Raw genomic sequence first — 5566 nt, forward strand, 5'->3', positions numbered from 1 at the left:
ATCACCTTCTGAGCAGGAAAGAATCCTGGTGGGGTGCTGGCCACCACATGACACTCAGCAAAAGCAAGGCTCTAAGCAACTCAGTGAGACCCTGTCTCTAAATAAAACACAAAATAGGGCTGGGCATGTGGCTCAGTGGTCCAGTGCCCCTGAGTTCAATCCCTGGTACCCCAAAAATAACAATAATAATAACATTAATTGGTATATAGACATCTCCATTAAAAAAATAAATATGCCATAAAAATAAAAGTGTTCTATCTATTAATCTCATCCTAATTAACTCTTTGGGTAAGAGTCGCCAACTTTAACTTTGGGTAATAATCACCAAAAACAAACAAACAAACACCCCCCCACACATACACACACACACAAACTGAGTTACATATAAGTATTATATTTTATTTCACAGTCTTTTTTAAAAAATATAAATCACTAGGTATTTTGGAAAACATACACAGAATAATCATTTAAAAGTCACAATGTTACAAAAATTAAAAAACCTGCACAATAGATCAAAATAAACCGTGGAAACACTCTGACTTAGGAACACACAACGGGTACTAAGAGGGCGAGGGGAACCTGCACTGCGGTTTCTTTATCGTCCTTTGTCACCAAAAGCAATCCTGAGACCTACTCCCAAAACATTCATGAATCCCAAGAGGGTGGGCAACATACAAGTCAAGTCAGCATCTTGAATTCAGTTCCAAAGAACCACTTCTCCTCTTCCTCGGGGAAACAAGGTCCACTGCAGGGTGAGACAATGAAGGCCAAGGGACTCCAAGCACGGCCCTGGCCACACTCTCCCACCTCTCTGCAACACAAGGAAGTGCAGGATGTGGACTGTGTGTCCAATACCAGAGCCACTGGCGCCATGTGGTTAGTTTTCCTTATTGACATAAGTAAAATTTCAGAGTTACCTACTCAGTCACTTCAAGTGTGCACCAGCCACATGTGACTAGTGGTTACCATATCGGAGACTGCAGATAGGGAACGTTGCTATCATCACGGAAAGTTCTCTGGACAGCCTTGGGTGTGGGAAGTGATTCTTCTCCCGCTGCTCTGCCAGGATGTGGGCTGCTCGTGGAAGCAGCTCCGAGAGGCGATTCTCCCAGGGTATTCCTAGCTTGGTGGCAGAGTCATAAGAGGAAGCAAGGAAGACTTTCTTTGCATAGACTATCTCCCTGGTGCATAAAAGGGATGGTCTTTTTTGGGCACCAAATATGCAAACCTAGATTCCACTAAAGTCCGACTGACAGGAGTTAGGGAGGACACAGTGACGGTAATGCAGAAGAGCAAGGCTTCGTGCTCTATCCAGCCTCCACAGAGAGACCATGTCCCCCAGAAGATGCCCACACGGGCAAGCCTGCCCACGCCCCGTGGGAACACCTGGCCTCTTCCCAGCCCTCACTCCAGCTGAGCAGGCTGCCTGGAGTTCTACCAGCTGGGAAGGGGCCACCGTCTCAATCCATTTCGAGCATTGTGCTCCTTCACAATGGGATTTTGTCACCAGGGCACAGATGGCTACTTGTCCACTTGAGATGTGCTGCCATCACCCCTCACCAAGAGAAGGCAGATTTTGGTTGAAGGCATTGCTCGAGCCATCTCCAGATGGCAGCAGCCAGTAACAGGGGGCTGGCCAGTGTTGAGCATCTGAGAAAGCTCTTCAAAAGGAAGTGGATTCAGACTGCACAGCCAGCTGCCCCCTTGGGCTTCCCCTTCTGGTAGGGAGCTGCAGGAAAAAGCCAAAGGTGTCACCTGAAGCCTGACTTTCTGTGAGCTGGGAGCCAACACCAGTAGTCACCCACCTCCAAAGCACGTCAGTGTGAGTTACAGGAGAAAAGAACAAAGCCCTAAGTGAGCCACTGTTTGCCAACTTCCTACTCTGTTACGGAGACAGCCATCCAAGGGGGATTTACATCTGAAAGAAAAGACGTCCTGTCTGAAGATTCTGACGTGGTAAGTTCAAGTGACTTCACAGGCACACTAGTAAGACACAGGCCGCGTATAAGGACTCCCAGCTTCAAGTCAGCCTCCTCTTGGGATCTCCCTGTAAAGAGAGAACGGCAGAAATGGTCAGACTCGTTTAATGAAGCAGCAGAGGAGATGGATTTTTAGCTTAATCCATAGGAAACTTTGCCTGCGTGCTTATCCTGTTGTGATCGCTCTTCAAACACGGTTCTGCCCTTTGGCTTACCTATGCATGGTAACATGCTTACTTCTCAGGTCATCAGATCTGTATTGAATCCACACTGTTTTGAAATTTTGTATGGACAAAATAAGCAATGGAGAATTGAGGAATTTGTTTCTCTGATTCAAACAAACAACAAAACATCGACATCAAAGATCTACAACTCAATTCTTAACTTTCTCTTGAATGTGACACAGACATCAGCAGTTACAGCTAATGACCCTAGAGTTTTGACTATGAATTTAGCTTAAATAAGCACAAGTACCACAGACTAGCTATGAACACTGAAACAAAGCACAGAACTCTGCAGATACTTCCTATGTACTGCATTAGTGTCTTCAGTGTTCTCAAAGTCAGAGATCAGTATGACTTACAAAAAGTCAGTGTTTCCCACTATCCAAAAATGTTTTGACCATTACAATGCTTAAAACTTTTAAACATTTAAAATTCGATTCTAGTGCACTTATTTTGAAATGACAGACAAAATTGGGAACGTGGAATGTCAAGTCGAAAATAGGGAATCGCGTATTTTTTACTTACCTAGTTCCAACTTTCCACCCCTGCAAGGGAACCAAAAACAAATCCTGGCATCTTGTCATTCCCAGAAAAGCCAGTGCACGGCACACTCGGGTAGATTTATCTTATGCTGCAGAATCACACCAGATGGCATCAATCCTGCATCTACAGCTGTGCCCTAAAATTGAAGTTCGGGCTCGGGAATGTGCTTTATTAGACATTTTAGGTTTTGCAGGTGTGGATGTGATGTCATTCTCATCCAACTTGAATGGGTTATCTTTCCAAGCAGAATTGTGGATCCACTTCACTTACAGGCTTGGAAATGAAGAAAACAATCTGGTTGTCCTAATAAGATTGGAAGTCATTTTGAACCACTGAAATTTAGAAATAATGAAATTTGAACACTTGAAATAAAATACTAATATTGCATTATTGAATTATGGCTCATTTCCTTATGATGGAAGACATTCAACTTGCTAACATTACTGAAATCACTAAAGACCTTTTGTTGAAAACAAAACATAGGAATATTTCCTAATCAAGTTATGCTTATAAAATGAGCAGTTATTTTAAACATTCCTGACTTTTTAAATGCTTTAATGTCTAGTTCATATTTACCTCACCTTTAAAAATAGAATTGGCATAGCAACTGTGAAAAGCCAGGGCATCCCTGGATGAAGCACAGAAGAGGTGGGACCAGGGACCTGGACCTGTGAGCCATCAAAGCACTCCATCTGGATCGAGAACTCGTGAGGTTTAAAGTAGTTCTGATTGGTGAGGTCAGTCCTATGCTGGGCCTTGGGAAAATTATGATTGGAAAAAAAATGAATAAGAAAAGGCAATTTGTATAGGGGCATCAAAGTTTCAAAAGCAGAATCCCTAGCAAAGTCAAGGCCAGGAAGGAGATAACTGCAGCAGGCAGCTGTAAGAACTAATGTGAGAAACTCTAATGCCACGTTTAGGGCTAAGCTCCAAGCAGAACATGGGCAAAGGAACAAATGCTCTTTTTTGACCTGGATAAATAAGAACTTAGTAACTAATGGACTTGTGTGCCAGGAGGATATATAATGGCCCTGGACACAAGATAGAAAGGCAGCCACTCCTCTCAGGAACCCAATTCAGTAGAACTTGTGGAGAAACCAAGTCAATGCTGAGATGGCAACACACTACTCACCCAGACTTCCCTCTGGTCTCCCATTTAAGGAGGTCGGGGTGGGGTAAACTTCTAGACTCCAGCAGTCCTGCTAGGAAGATTAAAGGGTTGAAAAGTCCAGGAGCCAAGCACTAGTTAAAGTCATTTGCCCTCTGAGTATTTGTGAAATGTGGAATGGTTGTTTTCTAGCCTTATAAACAACCTTAATTGCTAATTACGCCCACATTCATGTGTTCATCTTAACCACACAACCCTGTAACTAAATGCCACTGCAGAGGTATCAACCAATTAGAGGCTATTGTTCAAAGCTCAACATGATTCAGCACAGCTGATTTCTGGGAATTCAAACTGGAAACTCAAATCAAGTCTTACTATAACTCTGAGAAAGACATAACAAAGAGGTGAGAATTTGCTCATGTTGTAAAAGTTAAAAGAAAGCACTTACTTCATTTAAGAACAGCTGAGCTTGGACAAGTGAAATAGAAAATGTGGGAAACCATCTGCATGTCTCAGACCAATACCAACTCACCTAAGTGAGACTATTTCTTTCTTTCCTTTGAATTATCAAAACAATTGTCTTCTACTTCAATTCTGTATTATCTACTTAGGCAAAATTTAAATATGTTCCTGGTTTTAGCTTCTCTACTCTACATCTCATTGTGTCTAAAAGTAACAGATGTTTCCAATGTTACTACCTGATGACAAACCCAGCATCTGTAAGCCCAAGCCTTCTCTGAGTGAAAAGAAATCATACCTGCATCACTTATTTCCCTTCCGGAGCCCCTGCCCTGGTTTCTCAAAGAGCAGATGACTGCTAACCTTGTCAGCATCCCACACACCTCTTATTTCCATAATCCTCTACCTAGACTTGGGTTCCTGAAATGAACTAGCCGCCAGCCTGGCCGCCTGGTTTCAGCAGAAGCTCAGCAGTTCGGAGCAGGAGACAGCCCTTTACCTAGGGTCCCCATTTGCAGCATCATGGCCCTCCACTTATTAGGCCCTGGGTCTTCAGAAGTTTAGGCACAACTAGGGACAAGGTGAAAGTGGCGTGGTCCCAGCTTACCCTTGGCAGACAGCCTGGGTGGTCCATCGCCAGGCCCCTTGAGGGCTCCAGGCTGTAAGTGCAGCTGAAGTGCTTGGCGCTCAGTGTCCATCTAAGTGCTGTTGACAACCTAAATCTGGGACAAAGTGTCTGGAAGACACTTTCCTCAGTAGCATCGCCTGGAGAGTACCCAGACCCACGGCTGAGTCTAATCCTGCCGGCCATCTTCCCACTAGAGATCTAGAAGCCGCAGACGCACTGGCCGTCCTCTTTGTCCTGTGGCCCTACGCTAGAGGACAGTACCCCTTTCGCGGGCCTCGATGCCATCCCCAGAAGCTCACAGACCCGCCAACCCGAAGGCATCTTCCACATGAGTCTCTCACGCTCACCCTCTGCGGTCCCAGGTTCTACACCCACCTGGGAGGCGCTCCCGGGCTGAGTAGGGATCGAGGGCAGGAAGGAAGCCCTCCGCCCAGAGGCCCTGAAGGCTGGGTCCTGACGGCCAGTGCAGCTCTCGCCGTCTGCGAAGCGCAAAGCTGTAAGGCAATGACCGGGTGCTGCAGGGCGCCGGCCCAAGGCTCCTCCGACCGGGTGGATCCCTAGGTGGCCGGCAGGTCTTGCTGGGAAGCGGCGGGAGTGAATGAGCTGAAGGGTATCATTTCCCCCT

At 45.5% G+C, this 5566-nt stretch overlaps 1 long non-coding RNA gene across 3 annotated transcripts; it reads right to left on the reverse strand.

Annotated features, from left to right (window-relative positions):
- Positions 1-378: 378 nt before the first annotated feature.
- Positions 379-5560, reverse strand: LOC125619331. 3 transcript variants are annotated; one of them, XR_007350816.1, is made up of 5 exons: positions 4921-5560; positions 3879-3945; positions 3328-3501; positions 2729-3078; positions 379-2047 (listed from the first exon to the last, which is right to left on the reverse strand). It is a non-coding gene; the product is annotated as an uncharacterized LOC125619331 (long non-coding RNA). The 3 variants fall into 3 exon arrangements; XR_007350815.1 differs by lacking the exon at positions 3879-3945 and having other exon boundaries at positions 2729-3049; XR_007350814.1 differs by lacking the exon at positions 3879-3945.
- Positions 5561-5566: the final 6 nt, after the last annotated feature.

The sequence above is a fragment of the Marmota marmota genome, unplaced genomic scaffold (genome assembly GCF_001458135.2).
Source record: "Marmota marmota marmota unplaced genomic scaffold, marMar, whole genome shotgun sequence".
Classification (NCBI taxonomy): Eukaryota; Metazoa; Chordata; class Mammalia; order Rodentia; family Sciuridae; genus Marmota; species Marmota marmota.